Source organism: Bufo gargarizans, chromosome 5, assembly GCF_014858855.1.
Source record: "Bufo gargarizans isolate SCDJY-AF-19 chromosome 5, ASM1485885v1, whole genome shotgun sequence".
Lineage (NCBI taxonomy): Eukaryota > Metazoa > Chordata > Amphibia > Anura > Bufonidae > Bufo > Bufo gargarizans.
Window position 1 is genome coordinate 3,504,553 of NC_058084.1, and position 10,267 is coordinate 3,514,819.

Below are 10,267 nucleotides of genomic sequence, written 5' to 3' on the forward strand. Positions count from 1 at the left end.
GCCGGGACCGCAGCGGTAAGCAGAGGAACAGCGGCGGAGAAAGAGACCCTTTTTGATGTTCTCATCTGGTTCCCAAGACTTCTTCGTAGGCCCAGATCCTTTCCAGTCCACAAGATAGTCGGTCTTCTTGCCACCCTTTTTTATTTACATTGTCAGAATCTCCAGCCACAGGAGTCGGAGTAGATGGAACGGTAGAGAAGCAATTTAGAATAGTGGCGTAGCTATAGCAGTTGCTCTGGGCCCCTAAGCCAGGGGGGCCCACGGCCAAGATGCAGTTCGTCTTATAAAGCTAATACTAGTGAGCGCTTCCATGGAGGCAAGGTCCGGGCTTCGTGCTGGTTGCATCACTATTTCCTCTTGGAGGGGCACCAGAGCCAATAAATGCGGGCTGGAGGACTGGATGCCCTGTAAAGGAAGATCAGCTGCAGAAGACATTAGCTACCAAAGAGGATGACTGCGTCCAGTCCTGCTCGCTGCAGTCTTTTCTTCTTCAGCTTGCCCCCTCTGGCCATGAGGCCTGCTTCTCGGCTCCTTCTGCCGCCCACTGAACTAACAGAAGATTCGGCAGTTGCGTCCATCCCCCACTTCCAGGATTACGTTTCAGAGCAGGAGCCCTCAACAGAGGATGGCTGGTGGCTGACTGTCCAGCCGGAGGCTGGTGGCTGACTGTCCAGCCGGAGGCTGTTAGCTGGCGCTGGGCAGGGAGTCTCCATCTGCCTCCTGATAGAAGGGATCAGAACTGCAAGAGAAGTCTGAGGAGCAAGGTGACCCAGGAGAAGGGGAGGCACGTGCGGGTTCTGATATGAGGAGACCTCAGTAGCACTGAACAGTGTTGATGCCCTTACTGCCTCCCTCCCGTATCGCTGGCATATATATGTATTGTGCCCTGGCTGACAGCAGTACACCGCCTGTATCGCTGACCAATTAGCTGTCCAGGAAATGCAGATCCGTGATCTCCCCCTCCTGGGGCTTATTCGGGTGCATTCACACGGCCGTATGTATTTTGCAAAAAATATATGGTAGTGTGATTAGTGAGCAGTGCAGATCACACACTGCCAGCGTGTAAAGCAAAGTGTGTGGTGAAAATAATCACAACCGCCCGACTATTTATTGGGGTTCCTCTTGCTGGTCCGAGGAATCAAACGACAGAAGTGTAACTCAAAATTAAAACAAGAAAAGAAGATAGCCCATCTGGCTTGGTGAGGATTTAGACACTATGCTGTTTAAAGACGTGTAAGATTCTTGTGGTCGGTGAAGATGACCACTGGATGTTTGGTACCTTCTAATAACGCCACTCCTCCAGGGCCAGTTTGACGGCCAGAAGTTCTGTCTCCAATACAGTAGTTCTTTTCAGCTTGGAGAAAAACCCGCAGGAGACCAACTTGCCTTTGGAAGTTTTCTGTAATAAGACTGCACCAGAAATCGTTGATGTGAAGGATGAAAAGTTTGGAAAAAACTGCTTTATGGCACGAAGACGCTGAAGGCAGAGCCAGTTCAACACTGTATTCAACTTCTCTGTATCCATCTGCAAACCAGTATCAGAGATGATGTATCCTATGAATGGTAGAGAAGATTACTAAAGATGCACTTCTCAACCTTGGCATATAAACAATTCCCTCAGGGTATCGGCCTCTTTCTTGCTGAAGACATAAAACTGGCATACTCCGAGGGAACCCTAGGCAGGTCTTCAGGGACTGGAGGCAGGGAAGCAGGTTAGACTTCCGATAAGCAGGTGGACCGACAGGAGGATCCCAAACATAGGATCTGACAAGAGTGCCAGTCCAGGACTGGAGTGTGCTGACGCAGCTAGGGAAGACCAAGGATAGCAGGATTCACGGAAGCTGGCATCACATTGAAGGAGATCATCTCTGAATGCAGAATCCCTATTTGCAACTTAAGGGGTATGGTGACAAGTTGCTCAGGTTCTGGGAAGTGGCAGCCTATTTACTGAAGCCACTGACAGAGGCCTTTCTAGACGAATGGTAGAGAGCTGGTACTGATGGACCAGAGCTTGCTGAATGAAGTTACTGGCTGACCCAGAGTCCAAGAATGCAGGCACACACAGAGTAAGAGAGAGCCACTGGAACTGACATTTTTGGAGAGGACTTCTAGAACCACCTCTCCTACTGGTCCTAAACATTGGCGTTTTGTGGCTTCTGTGGACAGTTACACGAAGTGGGCCTTGCCTCTACAACACAGACACTGGTTCTTGGCTTTGCTGCGTAGACGCTCCTGGTCAGAAAATCGGAGGCACTCTACTTAAATGACCTCTTCAGATGGAGTGGTCACCACGCGGTCTCCACCATTGTCCTGTGAGCTGAACATAGGAAGAAACATGGCAAGTGCTGAAGTGCTAGGGACAGTGTTGCTGAAAATGAATAATAGAATATTGGAGAAGGGAGACCTATGCGGTATCAGTTTTAGTTATTCCAACATCCGCCATAAACTGAGATATGTAATTCAATACCAATAAGATGGAAGCCTCTATTATTCCGGAGCCAGCGTGCCACCAATACCATCCAGTCAGCACCCTTTAGGGGGCCAGGTCTCAATGCTCACCATCCTAAGCTTTTGCTGGCTTTACTTCTTCCAAATCATTCTTCTTGGTCTCCATGTCCTAGAAAAGTCAGCACGATGCAGAGAGGAGGATCTGGATGTTCCTGATGACAAATTCTCATCAATATTAGATGATGAGGAAAAGCAGATGGCAGAAGAAGGGCTCCACCTGTAGGACAGGAGAGTGATGGGGTTGGAGCAGTGGATATGCCAGAGCTGATTAATATTCTGTGTTCAGGAGATTGCAGGCCGGAACCGCCATTATCTACACATTGTGCCCCAACCTGACGAGCCAAACCGCCATTATCTACACATTGTGCCCCAACCTGACGAGCCAAACCGCCAATATCTACATATTGTGCCCCAACCTGACCAGTCGAACCGCCATTATCTACACATTGTGCCCCAACCTGACGAGCCAAACCGCCATTATCTACACATTGTGCCCCGACCTGACCAGCCAAACCGCCATTATCTACACATTGTGCCCCAACCTGACCAGCCAAGCCGCCATTATCTACACATTGTGCCCCAACCTGACGAGCCAAACCGCCAATATCTACATATTGTGCCCCAACCTGACGAGCCAAACCGCCATTATCTACATATTGTGCCCCAACCTGACGAGCCAAACCGCCATTATCTACACATTGTGCCCCAACCTGACGAGCCAAGCCGCCATTATCTACACATTGTGCCCCAACCTGACGAGCCAAACCGCCATTATCTACACATTGTGCCCCAACCTGACGAGCCAAACCGCCATTATCTACACATTGTGCCCCAACCTGACCAGTCGAACTGCCATTATCTACACATTGTGCCCCAACCTGACCAGTCGAACTGCCATTATCTACACATTGTGCCCCGACCTGACGAGCCAAACCGCCATTATCTACATATTGTGCCCCAACCTGACCAGTCGAACTGCCATTATCTACACATTGTGCCCCAACCTGACGAGCCAAACCGCCATTATCTACATATTGTGCCCCAACCTGACCAGTCGAACTGCCATTATCTACACATTGTGCCCCGACCTGACGAGCCAAACCGCCATTATCTACATATTGTGCCCCAACCTGACCAGTCGAACTGCCATTATCTACACATTGTGCCCCGACCTGACGAGCCAAACCGCCATTATCTACATATTGTGCCCCAACCTGACCAGTCGAACTGCCATTATCTACACATTGTGCCCCAACCTGACGAGCCGAACCGCCATTATCTACACATTGTGCCCCAACCTGACCAGCCGAACCGCCATTATCTACACATTGTGCCCCAACCTGACAAGCCAAACCGCCATTATCTACACACAGTGCCCCAACCTGACGAGCCAAACCGCCATTATCTACACACAGTGCCCCAACCTGACGAGCCAAACCGCCATTATCTACACATTGTGCCCCAACCTGACGAGCCAAACCGCCATTATCTACACATTGTGCCCCAACCTGACGAGCCGAACCTCATACCAGCAACAGCCCCTGTAGGTGCCACACAGCCATGAACAATGAAACATCGGCATCATTACATGTAAGCCAGCATGCGGGCTACTTGGCCACACGGTTCTTCACTGCAGCGCGGCCGCTCCTTGTGCCCGTACCCGAAGGCAGAGTGGCCTGGGTATACCTCATTTATAGCATTCGTGGCAAATTAATTCAGAATGAATCTAATTTTTCAAAACTTCACTAACGTCTATTTATTACCTGGTTACTCCACGAGCGAGCTGATAGACGTGCACTGCATGAGCCACATAACGGCCTTCACTGGGTGTGGGGCGCCTATCCCCCAGTGTGCGCTGAGGACCATGGTCACCATCGGACCGCAGACAATTTGTTTCCTCTGATGGTTTTGAGTATAAAGTAGTAATAATCACTTCATTAGTTTTCATCAACTCAAAATGTACACAATTCAACAGAAATCAGCTCGTTACATCCATTAACCCCTTAGGGACACAGCATTATTTCACCTTAAGGTCCCTTTCACACGAGCGTGATTTCCGCGCGGGTGCAATGCGTGACGTGAACGCATAGCACCTGCACTGAATCCGGCACCATTCATTTAAATGGGTCTGTGTACATGAGCGTTGTTTTTCACGCATCAGTTCTGCGTTGCGTGAAAATCGCAGCATGTTCTATATTCTGCGTTTTTCACGCAGCCCTGGCCCCGCAGAAGTGAATGGGGCTGCGTGAAATACGCATTGCATCCGCAAGCAAGTGCGGATGCAATGCGTTTTTCACTGATGGTTGCTAAGAGATGTTGTTTGTAAACATTCAGTTTTTTATCACGCGTGTGAAAAACGCATCAAAACGCATTGCACCCGCGCGGAAAAAACTGAACCACTAAACACAATTGCAGACAAAACTGACTGAACTTGCTTGCAAAATAGTGAGAGTTTCACTGAACGCATCCGGCCCCAATCCGCAACGCCCGTGTGAAACCAGCCTAAGGACCAGGCCATTTTTTGCAAATCTGACCAGTGATAACTTAAACGCTTTGACTTCTCCAGGCCGTTCTGAGATAGTTTTTTCGTCAGATATTGTACTTCATGACACTGGTAAAATGAAGTTAAAAAAACAAATTTTTATTTATAAAAAAATACCAAAATTGGTAAAATATTGCAAATTTCCAAGTTTCAATTTCTCTACTTCTATAATACATAGTAATACCTCCAAAAATATTTATTACTTTACATTCCCCGTATGTCTACTTCATGTTTGGATCATTTTGGGAATGACATTTTATTTTGTGGGGACGTTACAAGGCTTAGAAGTTTAGAAGCAAATCTTGAAATTTTTTATAAATTTTCAAAACCCACATTTTAAGGACCAGTTCAGGTCTAAAGTCACTTTGCGAGGCTTACATAATAGAAACCGCCCAAAAATGACCCCATTCTAGAAACTACACCCTCAAGGTATTCAAAACTGATTTTACAAACGTTGTTAACCCTTTAGGTGTTCCACAAGAATTAATGGAAAATAGAGATACAATTTCAAAATTTCACTTTTTGGGCAGATTTTCCATTTTAATAAAAAAATATTCCAGTAACAAAGCAAGGGTTAACAGCCAAACAAAACTCTATATTTATGGCCCTGATTCTGTAGTTTACAGAAACACCCCATATGTGGTTGTAGACCGCTGTACGGGCACACGGCAGGGCGCAGAAGGAAAGGAGCGCCATACGGTTTTTGGAAGGCAGATTTTGCTGGACTGTTTTTTTTACACCATGTCCCATTTGAAGCCCCCCTGATGCACCCCTAGAGTAGAAACTCCAAAAAAGTGACCCCATTTTAGAAACTACGGGATAGGGTGGCAGTTTTGTTGGTACTAGTTTAGGGTACATATGATTTTTTTTTAGTGTCTCCATAGTCTGAGAGCCATAGTTTTTTTCAGTTTTTGGGCGATTACCTTGGGTAGGGTATGATTTTTGCAGGATGAGATGACGGTTAGATTGGCACTATTTTGGGGTGTGTGTGACGTTTTGATCGCTTGCTATTACACTTTTTGTGATGTAAGGTGACAAAAATGGTTTATTTAGCACAGTTTTTATTTTAATTTTTTTACGGTGTTCATCTGAGGGGTTAGGTCATGTGATATTTTTATATAGCCGGTAACAGCTTTTTTAAAACAAAAAAAATCATGTTTTAGTGTCTCCATATTCTGAGCCATAGGTTTTTCAGTTTTTGGGCGATTGCTTCAGGTAGGGGCTCATTTTTTGCGGGATGAGGTGACGGTTAGATTGGTACTATTTTGGTGGGCAAACGTCTTTTTGATCGCTTGCTGTTGTACTTTTTGTGATGTAAGGTGACAAAAAAAATGTTTATTTAGCACCGTTTTTATTGTTTGCAGTGTTTATCTGAGGAGTTAGGTCATGTGATATGTTTATAGAGCCGGTCGATACGGACGCGGCGATACCTAATATGTATACTTTCCCCCCCCCCCCCCCTATTTTTTACCAATTTTTTTTTGTTTTACTTTATTTGGAGAAAATTACGTTTTTGTTTATTTTTACTTGAAACTTGTAATTTTTAGGGGGGAAAACCTTTTTTTTTAACTTTACTTTTTGTCCCACTTTGGGACTTGAACTTTTGGGGGTCTAATCCTTTACAATGCATTGCAATACTTCTGTATTGGAATGCATTGGCTGTATGAGTAATACTGTCTATGAGTAATACAGCTTCCGGCCTGTGAGATCCAGGGCGCTGCCTTCCATGCCATCGGGTCCCCACCCCCCCCCCCCCCACAGCCCCATGGGGACCTGATGGCACCGTCGCCAGCTGCCGCAAACCGCAGGTCTGAATTGACCTGCGGTTTGCGGCGATCGCCGACACAGGGTTTCACGGGACCCCCCCGCGCATTTAGCCAAGGTGCCTGCTGAATGATTTGAGCAGGCACCGGGTTCCGATCACCGCCCGCCGGGCAGCGGTGATCGGAAATACACTGGGCGTATCGGTACGTCATGAGTCCTTAAAGGACTTCTGTCCCTCCACTAAACTTTTTTTTTGGTCTCCCTACAATCCTTATGCTGCGATTTCTCAATATATATATATGGCTATTACACTGTTTGGTTCAGTAGTTCTATCAAAAAACGGACTTTTATATTATGCAAATTACCTCTCTAGCAGCAGGTAGGGCGGCCGCATCCTCCATTCATAATGACGCCCCCTCCTCATGTTGATTGACAGGGCCAGTGGACGCGCTCGTCCTCTGACTGGCCCTGTCTGCGTTTTAAATCTCGCGCCGGTCTTCAGTTGGCGCAGGCACACTCAGAGGAGGACGCTCGCTCGGCCGTTCCATCCTCAGTGCACCTGCGCCGGGTGTACATGTGACGTCATCGGCGCAGGCGCACTGAGGATGGAACGGCCGAGCGAGCGTCCTCCTCTGAGTAAGTAATTTGCATAATATAAAAGTCTGTTTTTTTATAGAACTACTGAACCAAACAGTGTAATAGCCATATATATATATTGAGAAATCACAGCATAAGGATTGTAGGGAGACCAAAAAAAGAGTTTAGTGGAGGGACAGAAGCCCTTTAAGGGGTTAAGAAAATGAACAAAGAGCTTCTAACACACATTGCTTCTCAGACGCAGACATGTTTGTGTAACTGGGGACCGCAGCCTCCGATACTAATCACTTCCAAACCGGAAGCCAAAATCGCAGGGCAATGTGACATCCTGATAGAACTCTTCTCCGACCGATCTCAATCCCTCTACATGATACTCTTACGTTCTCTCGACATCTAGTAAGAGAGATGTCTGCTCCTTCCATACACGTCAGGAAATCTTCGTATCCTTCAAACATGGAAGATTTTGGACGGTTTTGTTTTGCAATAATTAATACACACCAAAAAGGGGGTTTGGACCAAATCAGCCCCCGAGATGACTGGTTCGTATTCACCGAGAAGGCCGGTATAAGCCAGCGCTCTAGGGTGGCATCCGTGAGTGCTCTCTTCACATCACCATCGATGATCCAAGAAAGAACAGATTTCCTTAATTGTAGATTGCAGCTGAAGCGCCTGTAGTTTTCTATACTTTCTCATCGGACGCAAGAACTACACTGAACAGGAGGAAGGGATCATACAGCCGCAGCTCACTCATGGCGTATAGATACCGTACGTCTCCTACTACATCATGGGAAATGAGTAATGTTAATAAGGCACAACGGGTAACAATGGTATAATGGGTAACAGAGGTATATTAGATACGTTTGTAATATATTCTTAGAATGATAATGGATCTTCAGACCCCACTCTGGATTTTCTCCAGCTCCCTCAGTACCTTTGGTGATGGATCTTCAGACCCCGCTCTAGATTATTTCCAGCTCCCTCAGTATCTGTGGTGATGGATCTTCAGACCCCGCTCTGGATTGTCTCCAGCTCCCTCAGTACCTTTGGTGATGGCTCTTCAGACCCCGCTCTGGATTTTCTCCAGCTCCCTCAGTACCTTTGGTGATGGCTCTTCAGACCTAGGGTTGGACGATATCAAAAATATTCAGACGATAACGATATTAAAAAAGTTATCGCGATAACGATATATATCGCGATAAATGCCCATTTAAAAGAAAAAAAAACACAAGGCGTTATACTGTATGGGGGCAGCCACAGGGAGACGTTACACTGTATGGGGGCAGCCACAGGGAGACGTTACACTGTATGGGGGCAGCCACAGGGAGACGTTACACTGTATGGGGGCAGCCACAGGGAGACGTTACACTGTATGGGGGCAGCCACAGGGAGACGTTACACTGTATGGGGGCAGCCACAGGGAGACGTTACACTGTATGGGGCAGCCACAGGGAGACGTTACACTGTATGGGGGCAGCCACAAGGAGACGTTACACTGTATGGGGGCAGCCACAAGGAGACGTTACACTGTATGGGGGCAGCCACAGGGAGACGTTACACTGTATGGGGGCAGCCACAGGGAGACGTTACACTGTATGGGGGCAGCCACAGGGAGACGTTACACTGTATGGGGCAGCCACAGGGAGACGTTACACTGTATGGGGGCAGCCACAGGGAGACGTTACACTGTATGGGGGCAGCCACAGGGAGACGTCGTTACACTGTATGGGGCAGCCACAGGGAGACGTCGTTACACTGTATGGGGGCAGCCACAGGGAGACGTCGTTACACTGTATGGGGGCAGCCACAGGGAGACGTCGTTACACTGTATGGGGGCAGCCACAGGGAGGCGTCGTTACACTGTATGGGGGCAGCCACAGGGAGGCGTCGTTACACTGTATGGGGGCAGCCACAGGGAGGCGTTACACTGTATGGGGGCAGCCACAGGGAGGCGTTACACTGTATGGGGGGCCACAAGGAGGCGTTACACTGTATGGGGGGCCACAAGGAGGCGTTACACTGTATGGGGGGCCACAAGGAGGCGTTACACTGTATGGGGGGCCACAAGGAGGCGTTACACTGTATGGGGGGCCACAAGGAGGCGTTACACTGTATGGGGGGCCACAAGGAGGCGTTACACTGTATGGGGGGCCACAAGGAGGCGTTACACTGTATGGGGGGCCACAAGGAGGCGTTACACTGTATGGGGGGCCACAAGGAGGCGTTACACTGTATGGGGGGCCACAAGGAGGCGTTACACTGTATGGGGGGCCACAAGGAGGCGTTACACTGTATGGGGGGCCACAAGGAGGCGTTACACTGTATGGGGGGCCACAAGGAGGCGTTACACTGTATGGGGGGCCACAAGGAGGCGTTACACTGTATGGGGGGCCACAAGGAGCGTTATAATAAGGTCTTATGGGAGCGAGGAGGAGGGAGAGTCAGGGCGGCCGCTGCAGGAAGTAGTAGGTTTATAATTTCGTCATCAGACAGAGCACACACTAGTGAGACAGCCGCAGAAAAAGTCTCTCCAGAGACACCAGTACTCACACAGGGGATCGCCAGTTCGCCACACACAGAGCCGGCACTGGTGGATGACGACGTCAGATGGTGGGTGGAGACTTGACTAAGGGAGGCGGAGCAAGAAGGAGGCAGGCCAGGAGCGAGAGGAAGTAATTACCCAGCGCTATGCAAGGTGCAGGGGCGGGCGGACGCACGTTTAGAAGAGGTCAGCGCACAATGTGCGCTGACCGCTTTGATGTCAGAAAATACCGCGGTATTTAGGAAACGGCGATATCGCCATATCGCCGTTTTTTTAATACCGCGGTATATCGTGATACCGGTATATCGCCCAACCCT